Genomic DNA, 22765 nt, shown 5'->3' on the forward strand with positions numbered 1-22765 from the left:
GCTCCCCCTGACAGCACTCAACATCGTTGAAGCTGCCCTGAAGTGTCTGAGGAAAACATTTCTCTTCCCAGGAGGAGGATGTAGCACCATCCACTAGGTATGGAATGACTCAAGGAAAGAACACAGGACGGAGGGAGCAATGGGTGCACCATTAAGAAATGGCCCCCAAACTACATCTGACAATAGCCAAGATTGCACTTGAACCCAATTCATCGAGGTAAAATGGCCACTTGAGGAGGTAGGGTGGGGAATTGGTGTCCCTGGTTTGAGACAGAGGAATACAGAGTACAAGTTGTCTTTTTTTATTTCCATATGTCACTGTTGCTAACTGCTACACAAAATCACCCTGGCTTCAGAAAGGAAGATGCTCATGCAGAACAACGAAAAGCACATAAATGCACAAACACAAATAAGCAGAGGTCTGCAGACTTTTGTGCAGATACACCCACCAACCTACTTTAAAAGCAGTGTATACTTAATCTCATGTTTACTTCCTGAGATGCAGAGGCCCCGCTGGCAGTTAAACAAAACTCCGACTGACTCAGCATTTCTCTAATAAACATTGCTACCAGCTTTCCACGCCCACGTCAAGTTGCTAACTCTAACTTAAGTGGGAGATGTTACAGTAAATACATCTCGTCTCCCAGATACTAAATGCCAGATGTGACCCTGAGAGCTGAATCTGACCATACCTACTTACAGTTTACATAGTGCAACTTGTTTTTACGAGAGTTTAACCTGATCCCAGACTCTGATTCATAGATTTAGTCTAATGTGGGATAAAACATAACAACAGTGATAGAGGAAGTACTCAAAAATGTAACTGAAGTAAAAGTACAGATAAAAAAATAACATTACACATAGTTTCTACTTGAATAAAAGTAAGTACTTGCTTTTATTGTACTTATTAAATTATAACATATTATACACATACATTTTAAAATATATATCTATGTGTGTGTGTGGAATACATGATTATGGCTGAGTCTATCAGCTTCTTTTCCCCCATCTAACCTTTCTGTTATAACTGTTATACTATCCCATATTACCCTGGCATTGCTAGACCAATCCAATACCAAATCAATTTCCAAGCGACGTTATTGATGGTTGCTGACTAAACACCTAAAACATACAGGCTTATTTGTAGAATGTAGTGGTTGACCAACCAAATTACAGACATTACAGTTTCATCTGTAAAGCCACACAGGTAGCGTCGCTCATATTTATATGATCACTCCTAAAAGTTGAGCAGCATTGTGGGCGTATGTGTGTGACTATCTCTGCTCCTCCAGCTGTGTATGCTCATGCATGCATTTGCGAGCACGTAAATTGCTGCCATGACACGAGCGTCGCTACTTTCTTTTTCCTGTGTGAGAGCATTCCATTTCATTTCACAGGCTCTGAGGCATAACAAAGACCACTGGAGCTGGTGGTATTGGCAATCACACAAATCTGCCTTCACCTCAATATTTAATGAGCTGAGCAAATTAGCCATACAAAGCAATCTATTGAGCTTTTCCTCTCCACTTTGCTGATACACACGCAGAGAAAAGCACCTCACAGAAAGCTTATTACAGCTGAGCCAACACTTCTAACATTCTAGACTAGTGAGAAGTATATTGTACGCACATGATTTAAGAGATCTTTGTGCACATGCATACACAATGAAATAAACAAATGGGCTGCACCAAACACACATTGCATTGCACCATATGTTGCAACATCCTATCATCGACTGTCAATCTGCATCAACAAACTACCACAGAAAGTCAAAACACTGAGTTCATAACACTCCTATTTTCAGTTGTGTGAAACAGAGATACAGTATTTAAAAGGATAATGATAATGGCTCCTTTCACTCAATCATATCACACAAAGCCTGATCAGTGATCTATGTGTGAGCTCTGTTTGTTGACTGTTAATTGAAATGTAGCCTTAGCCTTGACAAGCCTCTGAGTCAGAGTGTAAATTAATTAGCTTGTTAAAAACCTAGTTAAGGAATCATTTAATGGTGCTACACACAGCGAGAGGGAATGGGATCATGTTGTGTTTCGAGGTTTATTAAACAAATGGTCGCTATCCCGTTTCTGAAGTGCTCGAGCTTTGAAAGAAATCTTGAGCAGATTCAGGCCTCAGCTACTCAGTCTTAGAAAATATATAATAATAATAATAATACAACCAATGCTCCTAATTTCATGACTGAGCTACTAATAGTTTAAAGGTTCAGTGTAAGATTTAGGTGAAAGGGATTTTTGGCAGGAATTGAATATAACATAATTGTAGTGATGTTTTTACTGGTGTGTTTCATCTAAATTGTATGAATTGTTATTTTCTTTACCCTAGAATCAGCCCTTTATATTTAAATACTTTATATTTACATGGAGGGAGGGTCCTCTCTATGGAGGGGAGGCCGCCATTTTTTTTTCTGTCATCCAAACTTTAATCGTTTGAATTTTCATGACAACTGTAGTTCACCACAGGTTCTCTTTCATGTTTGGAAGGGGAGGGTGAGATGAGGAGTATTCAGTTGCAACATGCAACTTCACCACTTTATTACTAAATTCTACACTGAACCTTTAAAATGTACAATTATTATTACCATTTAACTCAAAGCTTTTATGAGTATTAGTGATAGTGAATTAAAACCTACACTGGATAGAAAAACTAAAATAAATAAATACTTTTTAAAGATTTGGAAACTAAAGCTAGTGGAAGAAATTCTATATGTGCCAATTTATACCATAAACGGTCAATCTTCTTCATACAGTTCCTCCGTGTGCACCTGTGTTTGTGCCAAAATGTGAATGACTCTGTCTAATGCGGATTGGCAAAGAAATTCCTCTGTTTAAAAACCATATCCCTATCTAAACAACCACTCCATTTCAGCCCGCAGTGTAATCCCTGCGCTCACTCAACTAAAGCTAATTCACGATGCCCAGGGGAGGTTTTCTCTCGTCCTCCACCGCTTGCTCTCTCTCTCTTTCACTTACCTTTTATGGCATGGCATGGTTGTTTCCCCGTTCTCCGTTAACTCATTTACAGTAGGAGCGATGAACTGTGAGTATCAGAGCTGGTCCCTTAACTCTTTCACTTCTAAAGCAAACTGGATATAAATGTTGGCTCAAAGTAGAATTAAAGAGGGGGTATTTATAAAAAGAAGGAAACTAAGTATAACATGTAAAATGGGGAGTGATTGGCCGTCTCTGAAGGAAGCCGCTACGCCCCCAAAGAGTTTTCTGATACTTTGTATTAGTGTTTAGCAAAGCATTCTGGTTTGAGTTAAAATAACTACTTTGTTAATTTGTCATCAAGGGGTTGTAGGTTGGGAAATGAATAAGACTGCCGGAGGACTGAATCGTCACATGTATCTTATGCGGTGTTTGCTAATTGGTGCTGTTTTCTTTTCTTGTCACAAGCTTCAATGAACAGAACAGACAACAAAAAAAGATAAAGGAACCGAGAACAAAGTCAGATCATTACTTACTCTGATAACCGCTGATTACAATCAAGACACTCCTGAGACACGTTAATTTGGATTGGGACTAAATATAATTCTTTCAGCTTCTGGGAAATTCCTGTCATATTTTTCTGGTGAAGGAAAATATGTGCAGTGTGAAATAAAAGCTTTATGGGGATTGTTGATCCCTCATCCTCTACTATTGGATGGACTGCTCATTATCTTTTAACTCCAGGGCTGAAAGTGAGTCTCAGGCCGACGCTGCATGGAGGAAAAGTTGCTTCCTCTGCTACATTAGAGTACCTGCCTTAATAATTGACATCTGCAGTATTCACGAACGATGTGTGAAAACTGTACGGGATCGTTTGAAACTTCCTTCATCACGCTTTGTTTTCCTCATCTTGATCTGGCTCTCCTGTCTCACCCTGTGCAACGCCAGTTCTTGGCTCAAGCCCTGCTCGCTGACTTGCCCATCTGTTTCCATTCATTAGGACAGGATTCGCTCCTCTGCTCTTTTGACACCTTTTCACATAGGGCTGCACAATGTAATTAAACAGACTTTTTGGAGGGATGATTTCTGAGCTGCGGCTCTCTCCTTCCTCTTCCATCTACTTTATCTTTGCCTTGTTTGGTCTCAAAGCAATGAAAACAGCACTGTGTACTTGAGGTACAATGAACTGACTGTGTCGTGTCCCCATCTCTTGCTTGTGGCACAATTTTTGTGCCACATGGTCCCAATCTACACTAATAAAGAATTATGCCTAAACCTGTGACTCTATGTATTTCAATTGCATATTGAATTTCCATGTAACTTTATTACATAAGTTCAATGGGCCATTTTTAATGGAGATTTTTTTATCATGTTGAGTTAGTGTGAATAAATCAAATATTTAAAGAGTAATTTGATTAAATAAACTTAAACTTATGCATGAAACATGTGTATATTTGTATACGTCTGATTCAATAAACTTAATATTTATATTTACATATTTATCATAAATTAAATTTGTGTTTAATTTATATCTTTATGTATTTAATCACATCACTCTTACTCAAGTTATTTGATTAATATGAAAGAAGAAACTTCACTGAATGGGAGCCTTTACACTTATGTATTAAAGTTACATGGAAATGTATTATAGAATTGAAATACACTGACAAGTCAACAGACACAGTTTCTGGGTTTATTTGAAAGTAGATGGCCATCTGAGAACCTAACTGGCAGCAATTTGTCAGAGCAGCAGTTTTCTCTCTGAACTGGGACAAGCAACATCTCTGAAATGTCCCCCTGCAAAAACAATGTTTAGTGTTTCTATTACCTTAGAAATGGTGACAGATAGAACTTCTCCAAGTGAATACCTGATTAGCCCACTTGTTCTATGCTAGACTGCAACATTCATACACTTCCAGGTGACAGAAGAAAGGATTCATTTCATTTTATGCTGAGATAATCTATGTGCATTAATAATTTATATTTATATAATTCTAATTATGTCGTAGCTACTTTTAATGTTTTCAGTGTAAACTACATTGTCACTTACAAACAAACAAATTAGTGTTGTGGATAATTGCAGCAGCAATTACATTATAGAACCAGATTATTAAAGTACCTACACCTCGGTCCACCTACACACTGTGTTTTCACTTATTTTGCGTGATAGATTCTGTGTCTGTGTGGGTCTGTGTTTTTACAGAGACATGTTGATGTGTCACAATTCCAAAAAATTAAATGGCAAATAGTAAAACTAAAAACAGTTGCTACAGCCTCATGGTCGTGTTATTGTGCATGCTGGTTCACTGTCATCTGTGGTTTTTAATATTATAACAAAACTATGATATTTAGTTTGTTCATGTTTCTATTGACATGACAGCTGCAATGATTTAGATTGTGGACAAGAGACCCAAGTGAAATGTTAAAAGTAGATTTTGCAAAATAAATAGCAAAAGCAACAAAAAAAAGGTATCCAATCAGACACTTTCCACCCAAACAACCCACACACATACACACAGACACACAGGTGACCATAGCATTTGGGGGCTGATGCAAGATCCTACCACCCTTTAAAAACACATGAAAATGAATAACATAAATACATCAACTGTGCTATATCAGTTAATTATAATGAAAATAATGAAAAACTAAAACTACATTTTTGCTTTGAAATGAGGAAGAGCATTGTCCTTCTCTGATTCTGCATTCAATAGAACTGTGTTATGTATCAGTTGACATCTTAAACAATTCACTCAAGCCCCCTTGGTCCAAATAGACCCTGTCACTGCACAGTAGATCTGTAGATCCTGTCAGCAAGTGAGAGGTAACAGGTGGTTGCTATTGTCTAGTTTAAACTTATTAGTTTGACGTATTTCTCCAATACACAATGCAACCAGTATATTCTTTAAAAAAAATTCCAGATCAGAATAAGAGCCAAAATTTGGAACATAGACGTTGACCTTGGGCCAGATAGACTATAAATTAAATAAATCTAAAGACAGACAGAAAAATAATCAACCACTAAACAGTCATATATACATAATAGCATATTTTATAAATAAAATGCAGGATGTTACATGGAATTTTAAAATGAAAGAAATTCTGAAATGTTGCCACGCTGCCACACAGAGCCAGTCAGGATGAATTAGGATGCAAAAGCAGATGGATGAGGATAAATCAGAGCATCTGATGAGAAAGAAAGACAACCGGCAGCTTCAGCATCAGGTGAGGTCAGAGATCCGACAGTTTAAAATGTACTGAACGTCATTATCTGTGTCAACTGATCATGAATATGAAATCAAAAACCTCTGCTCTGTGCTATGAATTGTCTGCAATATGTTTTTTTTAAATAGATGGGGAAATATTCAACTCTTGTATTTCAGTCATGGGCCCTTTGGACGATGCATATGGTTTCATCATAACTACCTATGGCTGCCTATGCACATACACTTGTGCAGACAGAACAGCAGAGCAAGGGAAACAGATTGAGCAGATTTGAACAGAGACTGAGTGACCTCGCCAGAGATACACAGAGAGAAGCATATTTCTAATCAGACTCCGGGCATTGAGGGACAACCAAGCGGCCAATACGACAGACTGGTGAGAGAGACTCCTGGGGTAGAAGGGCAGCTTGTGACCACGGGAGGACTCTCTGACTTGATTTCTTCATCAGCAGGTGTCAGGGTCCCATGGCACATGAAGCCAGCATGCACACATATTGACGCATATGCATTCATAGGCACATAAACACAAGCACACAGACACACACACACAAACACACACACACACACAAATTAATCTCATCCAAGTGAAGGTCCGGGACCTTGTGTCTAGGTTAGACACACATGCAACCCCTGACCTGTCCATATGATCACTTGGATATAGACTTGACCACTTTATATTTACTATCTACCCTTGTGTGTGTGTATGTTATAAATATTCTTTATGATTACTGGGCATTGTACCTAATATTCTTTTTACTGCATATAAATGTTTCCAGTCACATTAAGTTGGAAGCTGTCATGACTAAATTATAATCCTATTTATGCACTTGCTGGTGTTATATGTGAAATTCACAATCGCTGAAGTGACTCCTCTTCCCTCCTGTGGGTTGCAGTGATGTGTATGTCTGCATGTGTGTGTGTGTGTGTTTGTGTGTGTGTGTGAACGAATATACTGTATGTATGCATATGGTTACCCCAAGGACTGACCCAATACTTGGTTATCTTCTCTCTCCTTTGGCTTCCCTGTCACATACAGCATAGGGAGTGATGAGTGGCACTGGGAGGACCTCAAGTAAACGATACAGACCATGCATTATGGATCCTCACGTAGGCAAACAGGACCCGCTGACCTTTTGGACCAATGGAGAGGGCAACAGACAAAAAAAAAACTTCCCACAGCAAGGGGAGAAGGCAGAAGTTTTTTTCCCTTTTTTTATTACACCAGGATGTGTTGTGTGTTCCAGGAAGACAGAGCGAGAATACAAATTTATATTTTCCTAGATAAGAATGTATCTGGAACTCCTCCATCTGGAACTCCTCCACTATCACAAACTGACAAATGTGTTTTTCCCACAGAGCTATGTGTAGTAAAAGTCTCACAGGGTAGTTTCAGGGAAGGTTGTGGAAGAATGACACTGTAAATAGCACCAATGATAATTGTGTCAAAATGAGTGACACAATTCATGCCTTTAGTGTGTTTATTCCAAGCCAAATCTATGATAGATGTCAAAACACAAAAGTAGTGAACTTTGGTATTCTGTGATGTGAAGAAGAGATGGTCAAGATTTGTGCTAAGTAAAGAAACGATTGTTGTCAAAGTTCAATTAGACCATGAGCATAGGAATTACATTTTGATTGGATAAGTTTTGAAGTTCAGGTTGAAAGTGTCACTGATTTCTTCTTAGTGAAGTGAAATTACAGATGGTGAATGTTTTAACCCCTGTTGGTTGGTTGGTTGGTTGGTTGGTTGGCTTAGAGGCAAGATTACACAAAAACAACAGATTTATACAAACTTGTTGGGACGAGAATATGTCAAGGCAGAACCCATAAAACCTTAATGAAATTCCAGGATTTTTTTTCACTTTCTTTAACATTGTGAGAGCTTTTGGCAACTTTTCAAAACCTTTCAATTTTTCCCCCAAATAATAATTTATGGAACTTGATGTAAAAAGCATTAAAGGTCTATTGGATCTCTGCGGAGGTCTGCTCTCTACTGAGTGTATAGAGTTGTCAGCGTGTAGGCGCTGGTTCACCACTCATGAACACACCCGGTTGTATTTGCTGGGTTGATCACCCCCCACTCTCCATTCTCTATAGAGATGGGAGGCTGTTTCACCTCTAATCAAATATAATGATCAGACCTAGAAACTAAAAAAGTATTTCAACTTACTGGATGTTTTTATTTTCCCAGCTCATATAATTTCATTGACGGTCCACTGCCAGCGCTGGGTACCTAGGGCTAGTGACATCACCTAAGCTCTTAGATTTATATGTTGCTGAGGAAAAAGGGTCAAATTTCAAGCAATTACTGTTATTAGAGCAGCCAATACTGTCCATTGACTGATGAACCCATGTTGAGCTAGTAAAATGTTGCTAAAAGTCAGATAATTCACAGCAAGTGGGGGGGGGGTGTATTGATGTAATTTCTTAAATAAACTTAAAAAATAATAATATCAGAATACAAATATTTCCGGATGAAAAATACACACTCTCTACACATGGAAAATGCAAACATGTCACGAACTGGAAATCACCCTCCTCCTGCGCTCCTCATATGTGAGAGGCCCAGAAATGTTGATTCTGAATTTGTTCCTCTCTGCTACAAACTAAACAAGCACTGACATTGTTCTCTACTTCAGGCTGCTCCTTATGGATGGCTTCACTGTGAACACCATTGCTCCCAGCAGTATCACCTACTAACGTATGCGTAGAGTGTGCATTACAGTATGTCACTCAAACATTAGACCCATGTTTAACTTGCCTTCTATTCTAAATCCTTTAGGCAAGAAAGTAAAGACCTGTATAATTCCATCATAACTTTTATGCAAAATTTTAGGCACAGTGACATTTCCGTTGTTGTCTTTGTCATGTCTTGAAATATAACTAAGTGTGATGTCAAATACAGGTGCTACTCACCTGAGGCTTTAAAAAGGACCCTGGACAAAATCCACATGGACTAATAACCCACTTCCTTAAGATATAGTAGATTCTGAGGTAAGTTTAAAACAGCCGGTCCCAGATTATAACCATGGGCTAAAAAAAAGAAAGGAAACAAGCTGCTGGTATTTGTCATTGTCATATATAAGGAAGACCAAGATCCTGGGGATTCATCATTGCTGGGACACACTCCAGTGGATGCATTTCCTTTACCTCACAAAAAAAAAAGAAATTAATAACAGCCTGATTTCACGACTTGAGGGCTTTAGTCACATACCATGCATGGCTGTAGTGGAGAATAAATCCACCTCTCAAACTGTAAAACAGCATCTTCTGGGCATTTTACAGAATTTTCATTATACTGTTAAACAGATGTGGGCCTACATTGTATGTGTGTGCATGGACCAACCATCAGTGCTCCCTAATTGCGAGGTTGCGATATTGTACAAAGCACCAAATAAGCAAAAGCTGCAGTTTGTCCCTATTTAGATGCCTGATGTTTACCAACTAGCAAAATTTCTTCCTCGTGTCCTATGATGATCTCATTTGAACTATTAGCTACGCTGCCCCCAAGGATTTCCGGTAGTACTGCTCTGTTTCACCCGTATCTGGAAGTTTTCAGACGTGCAAAAATACGTAAAACATTTAGGCAGAATAAAGAAAGCTTCTTCTGTTTAGGCATATCTGAAGTTGAGAATTAATGAGCCTTTAAACTATCACTGTGCCAAACGACAGGCTTACATAGCTGCTGGACACTGACATGGTATAGTCTTATAGACAAAAACACACCCCATACACAGCATCAGCTTATCAAGTTCACTCAAGTTTAAATGCTAGCAAAGAAATTAACACATCTACTCGAACAACTTACTGACTGTATGGATGCATTAGCATGATCTGTTTAGAATTATTATACATAGACATTTTAATTAGCTACATAGTTAAATAACATTTATATATGTAATTAAATATAATTACAATATATCATAAGATTTCATAGATGGCTACGTAGATTAACTCTGTTTTGATTCACAGAAATAAAGACACTGAAATCTGAACATTTGAACACTCAACAAGCCCTTTTGTCTTGCAAAGTAATCTGCCTGTTTTTTCATCCCTCCTTCCTTCAGCTTTGCTTTTCATCCCACAATGACCTTTATGAATAATGAGGAGCTCCAAAGGTAACCGTGACAACGGGTCTACCTTGGAGGCGGCAAATAGGCACTGAGATAAAGTAATTCAACACATGACAAGGAAGTGCTGCGTGTTTGCTTCATCCTCTGAACAGAGGAATGGAAGTCTGCTGATTAACGTTGACAGTCTGAAGAGCACATTGTGCCAGCGCATTAAAAATAAACTTGCTTTTAGAGAAGGTTATACAGCCATGAAAGGAAGGTAAGATGTAGGAATGAAGGATGAGTGGGGGATGACAGCAGGGTTAAAAGATAACTTGGCTTGGTTTCACACACTTTATTTGCAGTGCTTGTCCTATTTAAAGGTCTTAGGAAGAAAAATCACAATTTTTTGGGGGGGGGTGCTAATTAGCTCATTTTTTTTCAGCATAGGAGGATATTTTAGTATGTACAAAGTGCATAATTAATAAGCCAAGAAACTTAAATGGCTTCTGGGGTGTTCAGCATTAATTGCGTCGGCAAATTAACATATCCGCTCCATGATTTTCTCCCTATGTGACTTTAACACTCCTGTACACTGGGTGAGGAAAGGAGGCTTCCTCAGAGGGTGACCAGAGAGATCGTGAACCTGAAAACTTCCCAACATGTGTGGTAAATTGATGTGATACTTAAACTATATGTTTATGCAAGTCAGTATTTCCTGTTTAGGTGTGTTAGGTGTCTATAAGTAAAGCATGTATCGATATAAGCCAATAGAAACCCTAAGCACGGAGTGATGTGATGTGGTAAATGAAGCTGCTGTGGCATTAATCTCTATTAACTTAACATGAATAACAATGAGAGAAGAAATGAATGTAAATGAATGGTGCTAATGCGGGCAGTTGTCTAAGATCATGTGAGGCCAAACTTTTAACTGCCTACTGTGCTGCACTGCACAAGAAGCACTGAAATGATTCATCCCACCCCCACCTATGGTCTAATATAGCACTTTGTCCTGGTATACCCATTTTGAAACTTCATCTTCTGACTTGGATTCATAACATTGAAACGATTTGTTGTATGATGCATGATTCTAAATGAGCCATTGTTTTTGAAACCCTGATCTAAACAACATAATTTATTTCCACTATCAAAGGATTTGTGTTGCCTACCTACCTGATGTAATGATTTGTTTTATGAAAGCCACGTAACCATGACATAACCATGTAATATAAAAGCTATTCAAGTTTGCTCTACGATTTTAAACATATTTACTGAAATCGCAATTTGGGATAAAACTGTTTTAATGTATTTGTGCCAAATGTATTGGGTCAATGTGTCAGCTCAGTAGGTGCATCTCCCCCAGTGTCAGATGACCAGGTTGCAAATCATTGATCTGAGCAAATCGATAGTCAGCACATCCATCTCCCGTCAGCTCTCAGTGGGTCGCCATCTGTGTGTGTCCACATCCTGTCCAATGCCATTGCAGGAGCCCATCAGCACGCACCAGGTGGCTGCCATCTGGGTCCTGCCGCTTAACACTCAGCATGGCTCCCTGTGTAGGAGAGTGTTGTATGTATGCATGTGTTTGAGAGAGTGACCATTAAATGTCACATTAGTGGGTGTGTATCCTCAGTGACGATGCTGTGTGTAAGTGTTGTTGAACTGAGTCAGTGTGTGCGTGTTAGAACATGAGGTTGTGTGTGTGCAGATCGGTGAACATCTCAAGGTGGTGGTGGAGGTGTTGATCAGCACTGACGAAGGTGGGGTGATAATAAAGTGGTAGCAAGTTGCTTCTTGTTTTGGCATGCCGCTATCATGATGGTTGGCTGTGAGTTATTTCAGTGGAAGGACTCAGCTTATGTACATGTTTTGCACAAAGTGCACAACGATGAAAGTGTTGGTGCGTTGGTGTGAGTCTCTGACACTTCTATCGCTTCTATCTCCTCCTCTCACTCTTCAGATTCCCACGGATCACTGCATGTGTGGGCTTCAGCCATGACACTCAGTTACAATCATTGCACAAAACCTATCTCCAAGTTGGTCAGAGACTGATGATTAACAATTTTTTGTGCTTTATCATCTTGAGGTTGAAAAGGTTCTGAATCTTGAAACTCACACACTGAAATTCTCAACAGCCCATCTTAGATATCAATCAATTGAAACATCACATGGTGCATAAATGGTTCGTGGATAAAGTTAAATTAATCTGCGGTTGTTCATGTCACTTTAGGGAGTATATCTTTAATGTGCCTATGCAAATGAACAATAAGTGTGATCTTATTGTCCAATAACAAATGTATCAACACTCGCTTGGCTGCTCTGTTGTGGCATTGAATGAAGATACATGATCCAGCACATCTCAGAGTCAACTTGTTTCTTTATCCAACTTGTACAATGAAAATTTAAGAGGAAAATCCACAGATGCAGAGACAGCTCCCCTTCAAAGTAAAAGTTTCAAATTGTGAGGCTCAACATTTTCAATTTAGAATGTGAACAACTGCAGCTGAATTATACTTCATGCACAGAACTTAAAGCCTCAAAAGTATAGACTGCAGATGAGAACTTACAAAAATCAATGTTGGATGTTTCTGTCACAGTCAGAACTCTTGGACAGTGCTTTTTCTGCACACAGTCTTCCTCCTTGGCTTGATTAATGCAACTCTGAGTCATGGCTAACCTCCACAGCCCAGTGTTCCAGCCAACGATGAAAGAGTAGATACAGTTTTTAAAATAATGAAGTATTGTTGCAGATGTATGCATAGTTGTACTTAAAATACGTATTTTGTTGCCTGTAAATGTACGTACTACACAACTGGCTTCATCCCACCTTATATCTACAATGCAGTGTGCTGTTAAGTGTTTATCTTTGTTCATTTTCTTCAAAGTAGTGTTCAGACATTGCATAAAGCAGCAGTAAAGTATATATATTTTTTATTTCGATACATTTTGCTTTTACTTTACATCTGCAGTGGTGTAATGTACACTATTTGTGTGTGTGTGTGAAAGTGAGAGCGAAAGTTGATGAAGTATGAATGTATGTTTATGTACAGGGCCATATATTGTGTTGTGTCACAATACTGTGTCAGTAAGAATCCAGCTCCTGGCCACTGTTTGATTTACGTGTGTGTTGTAGTCAACCCAAGAGCCAGTGCACACACCCTCGCTGTATGATTTTCTCTTCTGCAGCATCTATCACTGCCACAACCAGCCACTACTCCCTGCCTACAACACACACACACACACACACACACACACACACACACACACACACACACACACACACACAACCCTGCTTCTGTTTGTGTCAATGCATACATGTGCATATGCATCCATGTGGGTTAAGGCGATTGCAAGTGTAGATGCGTTTGTAATAACATCCATGTAAATACAGATTGCAGGTATTGTCCTAAATCCCAAACAGTGCTGCCTGCTATCAGGCTTACAGTTACACAGGCTGCACTGTGGAGCAGAAAAGTAAACACACTGTGAAAGTCCCTTGGTAAAACCAGCAGTGGCCATACATCACAAGAAAATGACCTGAAGAAAATAAAAAAAAGACAGATTCGGGTTCATGGGCATACTAATACTGCAAAAAGATCATCAAGATTATGGTACATACAGTCACACTCAGTTAATGTAGCTGTTATATTTTCACTCCTTTAATGTTTGGCCACCATTAGTGGGATTGTTTTTTCAGTTTTTTAAATTTTGGGGTTCTTACTAAAATATTACGCAACTAATTGATAGTTTACCAAAACATTTGGAACGATCCTGTGACTGTCATCACTGGGATCAAGGATTGCCTTGAGATGGGGTTCAGGAGGAGCTTTAATTTGTCCAGTACATGACCATATATACCTGCAGACCTAATGACATTAACATCACCCTCAGCGTTCGAATTAGTTCAGCACGTTAACATGCTAAACCTCCATAAACATGGAGACAATTCATGCTCCTCAGAAGGTCCCATTTTCTAGCTGTTATGTAGCTTAAACATGTAACATCTCTTTCCAGTATTTGAATAATTTGACCCTCTTTCTCTTGTTTTGATTAACAAATATTTAACTTTTTTCAACTTTCTGTTCATTGTTAGATTTAAGTTTCACATGCACTACTTTGGTTATTCTGTCTTTCATTCAACACATACTTTCCCTGTGAAATGACCTGCATGGCTGAGCAGGGCTGCCTGTAACTCCTGCTTCATTGAGTCGAAGAGGATTGAGCATTTTTTTCTAAAAATGGAACTAAGTCTTCACGAAGCAGGTGGATAATTCATATGTATCTTTTTAAAATAGTGTGTGTGTGTGTGTGTGTGTGGGTGTGTGTGTATTGGGGTGCATGTGTGCTCATGCATGCTCATCATTCAGTGGATGCTTTGCGTCATTTCTCCCAGTTTCACAAGCCGTTCTACCCTATGAGGCTGAGATGACAGGGTCGTATGTCATCTCTCCTCACTTCCCTCTCCAGGCGTCAAACTTGGACAGGAAGTCAGAGGATGTAAGCCCTGTGCTTCCTGCCTAAGTATGACTCAGTTATCGTTCAAGCACAGCTGTTTCTGCTAAGAAGTGTTGTCATCCCTGTGTTGCCAGGATCATTCTGATTTAGGCATCTACCACGTTAGCTGTTGCATTTTATTTTATTTTTTAAATAACGGCAGCAGAGTTGAGAGAGCTGCAGAAGGTGTTGTCTAAAATTGAAACCTTTAAAGTACACATCTGTTTAACGTGTCAACAAATAGTGCACGCCATGTGCCTTAAAATGCTAAATCCAATGATTTATGATTACTTATGATTATTCTGTTATTATAAAGATTATGTAAATGGTCTGTATTTATATAGACTAGCTTTTCTAGTCCTGATGACCACTCAAAGCCATTCTAACATACATTCATACAGTGCATCTATGAGACGGGGCAATTTCGAGTTCAGTAACTTGCCCAAGGACACTTCGGCATGTGGGCTCCCATCTGCTTCTGTGTCCTTCTCAAGAATGACATTCTATAAGCTGAAAAGAGATCAACAACAGGAGTTGTCCATGGACTTTACTTTGGGAGCGCTGTAAATGGTAAATGGTTGTATTTATATAGTGCTTTTCTAGTCTTGAAGACCACTCAAAGCGCTTTACACTACAGTTTTTCCATTCACCCATTCACACACACATTCATACAGTGCTTCTATAGCTAGCACTTTTTTTGATGTTCTATTGGGCAGTTTTGGGGTTCAGTATCTTGCCCAAGGACACTTTGGCATGCAGATGGGAAGACTGGGGATTGAACTTCCGACCTTCTGGTTGGAGGATGACCGCTCTACCCCCTCAGCCACAGCCACCCCCCGCTGTAGTGGTTCTTTAAAAGAAAACATGACATTTCTCTGATGCTGCACTTGGAGATACGGTCGAAGAGTTATCTGTCCTTGAAACGCTGCACCTCATGGAAAAGTGAGACAACGCTTCAAGGAGTGTGGCGCTAAGAAGAGCTCAAATGCTTGAATCAGGGAATGAAGGACAACAGCATTATTTGCAGGTTCAATTTTGGGAACATGTTAACTTCGGTAGATCATCGTGTCAGGGATGAAACCAGCTACTACACCAATTTTCTAAAGCAGAGTAGAGCAGAAAATGTGCACTTCATTTTCAATTAGAAATGCTTATTGTGGTTACTCCATTTCTCCTGCTTGTGTTGGTTTTCATAGGAACTGAGTGTAGAATATGGCCCATATACATTCTGTTGTATTAACACACACGCACATTGCTTTAGAGACAAGGATTTAAATATATTGATCCCCTAACACCTGCCCTGCTTGGCCTTCCACAGTGGATTTTACGCACATACAGAGTTTTACCATTAAACAGTGTTTCTTAATGAATCTCCTCACTGTTTATCGAGTTGCACAACCAAACATTCAGTAAATTTCTAAATGCAAGTTTGGAGCACAACAAATGTAAAAGTTTTTTTATTTTTCTAAATCGTAACCTATCCAGCCAAACCAATAGAACAATGTCACCTGACTTCCTGTGTGAGTTACTTGTAGATCACTATCAAGTGTGCTATTTAAATTACCAGTCAAAAGTGTTTTGTGAAATCACTCATCTGTTTTACTAAGTTATTAAGGTTTTGTTAAGATTTAGAAGATTTTTTTTTAGGACAAAGGTTTCTGAACAGTTTAAATGAGGAGTTTATTGTAGCTTTTCAAGGAGTTAGAGGAGGATGAGATTGAGACTTGAGAGTGGGAACAGTGGGTGTTCAAGCTTATGGCACCCTCTGCAAACCAGCCAAATCTTGATGATTTCACATTTACACCATCAGGAGTAAACTGTGATTTTATTTGGTAGCATCTTGTAGTGTGACAGATTTTACCTCTCGCGGTAGGATGCAGTGTGTTGGATTCCCACACTCCCTCTACCTCAAGCTTTCATTGGAGGGAACTGAGGTCAACCTACCCCGCCCTACTACCCTATTTCACAAACTAGAACTAAGGCACCCACTCCAACAAGGATAATTAACCCACACAACTTTATATCATTGACATGATGTGCCAGTAAGTGATAGAAAACAGATCACATGAATGTAACCATTTGCCAGGCCGCTGTCCCATGCTGCCTCCTGTAGTATGCCACCCTGGGTGGTTGCCCATGTCGCTCATGTCTAAATCCTCCAGTAAGTGGGACTCTAAGCCAGGATTTACTGTGGAGCAGAGCAGGTGGATTGGCTGGAACGCAGAATAACGGTGAGCTGGGTGAGGCAGGTACCTGCATAGACAAACCCGAAACTCAACAGACCAAACTTGTCCTGCCAGCCAGTTCAATGTCCGGAAAAGTCAGGTAGTCTGTGTTACAGCAAGAAAATGTCTGGAAAAATCAATGAGTGAGTGGGGGTGTATATGGCGTTTCTAACATGTGACAGATACAAAACAAAGAAGGATGGAAAAGAGGTGCCTCACATCTAGAGGATGCAGATGAAGGGAAGATGAGGTTTGAGAGTTTTGCTGTAAACAGAAAATGTCTGAAAATAGTCTATTAAGTTTCTTAATAGTTTGGTAATTTGGACCTAAATAAATACTAAGGTATTTAGCTCATTCCTTTGAATGAGTTTGTTTGGATAAAATGCTCTTGTCACCTTTGCTTTCAGCTTAGATCAAAATGTTTCCTCAGGTGTTGCCAGCAGCCCTCTTAAGGCACACTTTGTTTCTTTGCTTAAAGTAAATGGGTTATCATTATCGATATGTTCATCTCCGGCAGGTCATTTAAACTAGCACAAGGTTAATGAATTAATCAAGTTTAATGGAGGACCCTGAAGTCCCCCATGAAGAAATATATCTTTTATAAAGGCCTTAATGAACGTGGCTTCACTGTTTGCCAGGAGTTTATTGATTGGAAAACCTCATTCTTTTAGAGGTCTTAGTGAGTCCCATTTTTCTGATCTAAGAGCGACTTACTTGTCCTCTCTTTTATACCAAAGTGGATAAAAAGTAATTATATGGGTGGATGTTTTGAATATTTTAAATTCATTTGTCAAAGATAATAATGCTATCATATTGATTGACTGCTTAAAGGGGTAGTTCACCCAAATATGAAAAAGTTTTTGTACGTTTGAAGAATCAGTCACCAGTTACTTCAAATGTTTTGGATTTGGCTGCAACACAGTTTACCCCTGAAACACCAAAAAGTGTTTTGTGGACTCAAACACTTCACCCCTCCATCCACATAGTGGTGAGTAGATGAGTACATTTTCCTTTTTTGGTGAACTATCCCTGTAACAATTAATTTATTACACATTGCATATATTTATATATCTCAATACCCACAAACACTGTAAATACTGTACATCAATTATAAACAGTTACAAATATCTCTTAAAGCAGCACAATGCTTCATTTTAATCAAATTGTATTTGAAGTAATTATTATGACATTTCGTCAAGTGCTTTGCAATTTAGCAGACTTAATTAATTGAGCAGCTTCAATTACTCCTTAGAGCTGGAGATGCTGCATTACACAAACACCATTTATAGTGAAATCCAGCACAGCAATGGGTCTTTGTCTCTATCTCTCTACATGTATGTGTCACCATCATATTAATATTGAAATAAATTTATCAACTTCACATTTATTTTGGACACATAAACTCAAAATCCCAAAGAAATGTGCACCTAATATACATGACCATGTCACATGTGGTAATAGAAGGGTTAAATCATTATTACACTGCTATCAGGTTGCTTATCAACAGGAGAAGAGTGCAGATGATTCATTACACATTTGGTCTCAAAGCATCAGAAAGGTTATTCCTGTGTTTGCTGGATTCAGTTTAGCATCTATCTGCAGCCCCATAAATTCAACTCTAGCAGATACTTTATCCATTTTGCTTAAAAAAGGGGGGCCATATTGTTATTAATCTAAATATTAAACAATACACTATTGCTGACAATTGTCTGTCTGAGCCATAGACTGTTCATAAAGATAAACATGTCTCCACTTCTTCACCCTTTTCTGAATTCAAGCCCGAATATTTAAGCCCAAAAATTAGTTTGGCTCATATCCCATCTGCATACATAGAGGAGTCACGATTTATGACCAGCCACCAGGTGGCGATATAGATTATTTGAGTTTACTTTGGGCGACTCATGTCGTCCATCTTTATAGTCATGATTTATAGAGCAGGACCAAAATCAAACAGCCTTAGCATGTGAATGATCTCATTCACATTGCAGTGTTTGACTGGATATACTGTATAAAAACAGACGGCCGCCATGTCAGATCCTTCAAATCTACTGTAATTCTGTACTGTTGTGCTGATCCGGGACCTTCTGGCTGAAATCATCAAGTCAAAGCAGGTGATGGCGTTTGATCCTGAAGCACTGAGTGAACGAAGGTCATTCATCATCTGCTGTCATTCTATCTCTCATGTCAGCTTTTATAACTATCAAGGGGAACATGCTGATGACACAGTCAGTTGGAGAACCCTTGATGAAGATGCTTGCTGAATCAGCAGATCCATTGTTTTTACTCTAATTTAAGAATTTTAGCCAGAAGCACTTCTGATCCCATAATAATCCTAAAAGACTACTAACATGTAGAATTGAGTGACTGCATATGGCTGTTATTAAAATGTAAGAAGCATGCATTCATTTCCACAGCTATATATATATATATATATGTATCAAAATATGCAGTGGATGAGTGGGTTATTCAGAATCTTTTTTTAATTGATATTTTCTGTAATTTCTGCACTTGGTACAATATTAGAGGTTAGGGGAAATCTTTCCATTCAGCCTACTTTTCAACAAATGCAGTTCAAACAGTGTGACTCCAACTGTAATTTTAAAATGGAGGAAACCACGCTTACTGTCCAGACATTTGCAAAGGGGCCAGTCTTAGGTGAGTTCTCACTCTGTTTGGCATAAGCGGATATCCTGCAGATCTTGTGAATAGCTCAATAAGGTCTGATGGTGAGGAGACACACATCAGCCTTATTGAATCCACTGGCAGACACACTCACTTGTTTCATAAACACAAGACAGCATCCCGGTGTGAAATGAAAATGTGTCCCTGCTGGTAAATGTTTGGTTTCCATCCTATATTAGCATGCAAAGCATAATTAAAAATTGAACCAAACTACCTGCACGCAGCCTGTCAAATTGAGTGCTGATGAAGCTGCATCACAGCATTGATTTTTAATTAGCAACTCCCAGGTGGGACATGAGCTGAAACGTGAGCCTGATTAAATATGGTTTCTGATTTCAGCTTCATTCATGTTACATAGGTTACCTTGTCTTTTTATATTTGCTACCATTACTACGTGTATTAATACACATCCTGGTTATGGTAATATAACAGGTTACTGTGAAGCACTTAGGTATTGTTTTCATCTCCCTTTCATTTTTACAGCTCATCCTCCAGAAGGACAATCTGTCCAATAATTTACTAAATATATCATGTTGACAGATTATTAAAGGTCATTATTCTTCTTTGGTTCTTTAGACCCATTACCTTAATGACTGTGGAAGTATTGTGATAAAAAGGGAACCATTCTAATGAGAAAAACCTACAGTGGTATGGAGGAAACACTGTACGTCACTATAATCCCCTTTCTGCATTATTCATGTGTTTATAGCTGTGGTGACAGTGTAGCGCTACTATAGCATTTGAAAACTGCAATTAACCTACTGTCATCTCCAAATTATGAGCTCACTTATTTTTTGTTAAGCCTAACACATTGCTTCTTTTCCAAATTTCATGCTGTGTGAACTGTATTGTTTTCTTTTTACTCTTCAGTCTTTTTAACAACTCTGTCTGTTCCTGTCAAATGCTCAGCCAGCTTGTGTTGTCAAAGTTGTTAGACGGCCATGAATTACAAGCGCATGGCTCAGAACGAGGTGAGCTGTAACTCACACAAATGCTTTGGATAATGGTTGACTATGAATTAATCAGTCCCTCTTGATAGGTTTATTTGTTGAAGACAAAGAGAAAGTGCTATGTTATAGTGCTTTTAAAATGTTAATACATATTTTCTCTTAGATTTAAGGTTGTATTAGCACTTCATGTCATGGATATAGTAATGAATAATGATAACGATAAGAAACTGACAAATTCACAGTTTCATGTGAGTCGCTACCAAAATGTTATGTTACAAATCCTACTAAATTGAAGCATTTAATGAAGTAACATGATTTTTTAAATACTATTTAAAGCAGTTACATTTTTATTTAGCAAAGTTAATGTCACAGACATTGTCAATCAATTAATCACTCAAATTTTATTTGTAAAGCCCATATTCCTGAATCACAATTTTTCTTATAGGGCTTAACGAGGTGACCATCCTTTGTCCTTAACCCTGAGCATCAACTCAATTCAATCAACTCAATCAACAGGGAAAAACTTAGAAACCTCAGAGACAGTCACGTGAGGGATCCCTCACTAATAGATGCCGCATGTAACTGAACGCATCAACAAAATAAAAGTATTAACAACAATGATTAGAAGAAAGAGTTTGTAACAAAATGCTAAAGTTTGTCAATGTTTAAAGTATTTATACATAAGAAAATGTCTCATAGAGATGAAGGGAAGGGAAATGAATTAAGGAGTTATTGTCAGTAATGGTAGAATATGTGAGGAGGCATATTGTATATCAAGCAGTCTTGTTGTTATCATAGTCCACGATCAGCTGCCACCACGATCAGCTGCCACTCTTCTTGAACTCTTGAACACACACATTTCTTGCACACTGGCAGCAGGAGGACAGGTTAGATTACCAGAATTTTGATTGATTGAACAGCCTTATTTATTTACGGCATTGTTTTCCATTGTCAAATAAATCATGCTAGTCTGAGTTTGCCAGTCACAGTGAAAGTCTCTTCACACCAATGCACCTATCCGTGTAGACGAGCACAAACAAACACATGTGCACCCATAAAGCATGTTCACGCATGCATGAAGTTGGAAAATCATTTGGCGCTAGGAGAGACAGATTGGAAGAGAGACAGCGAGAAAACAGAGTGAGAGAAAGCAGAGGCTGCCTGTTTAAAGGCTGACAAATCCTTGACACTTAGACAGTCTGTTATGGATGGATTATGAAAGTGCTGATTTAAGATCACAGAGGTTTAACAGTGCAAAGTCACAAATTTGTTGAGGATTAGTTGATACATATTCACCAAATATTGTTTTAAAAGTGACCAATGTACTTTTGTCAGAGAGAAAATTAGAAAAATAGCAAAGGAGATGAACATCAAATACAATTTAATGTTTCAACTTATCCTTGTGCTTTTATTTTCCAGAATTCTAACAGAATTGTATGATCATCTAATATAATTCCCTTCATGATACTTTATAAGGCTGTGAGACTGTATTAAATCACAGCGCTACTTACAGTGGTGTGAATGTTCATGTAGACATGCTAACATGAGCACACTGACAATACTAAATTCTCAATTAAATGGACGAAGCCTTCTGTCCAAACCTGTAACACTGGAAATCCTGGAAATCACTGTAGCCAATAGCTAAAGCAGGATGATCATTGGACACAAGGTTTTTTTTTTGAGAAGAGACTTAACATAAAGTGAAAAATGTTTTACTTTGGCCGGGAAGAAGGGTAAACTGTTTATAAAAGTGACAAGAATTCAATATCTACATATTGCAATGTAATTGACAGCCTGAGAGACTACTGCCATTTACAAAATGGCCTCTTTTGTACAGCCATTGTTAAGGACGCATGGAACTAGGCACGGACGCATCTCTTTTCTGTGCTTAAAATAAGTATAGAGCCTTAACATGCTTATCTTTAATAAGTATAGATAGAGTGTTCTCTCTCTAACCAGAAGCTCAGCAGTTCGATCCCAGTCTTCCACCATGCCAAAGTGTCCTTGGGCAAGATACTGAACCCTGAATTGCCCCTCATAGAAAAAGTGCTCCTTATAGATGCAGTGTATAAATGGGTAAATGGCAATAACCTATAATGTCAAGTGCTTTGAGTGGTCATCAAGACTAGAAAAGTGCTATATAAATACAAACCATTTAACATATGTGTACTTACCATTTTTGCATTTTCA

This window comes from Paralichthys olivaceus, chromosome 1 (genome assembly GCF_024713975.1).
Source record: "Paralichthys olivaceus isolate ysfri-2021 chromosome 1, ASM2471397v2, whole genome shotgun sequence".
Lineage (NCBI taxonomy): Eukaryota > Metazoa > Chordata > Actinopteri > Pleuronectiformes > Paralichthyidae > Paralichthys > Paralichthys olivaceus.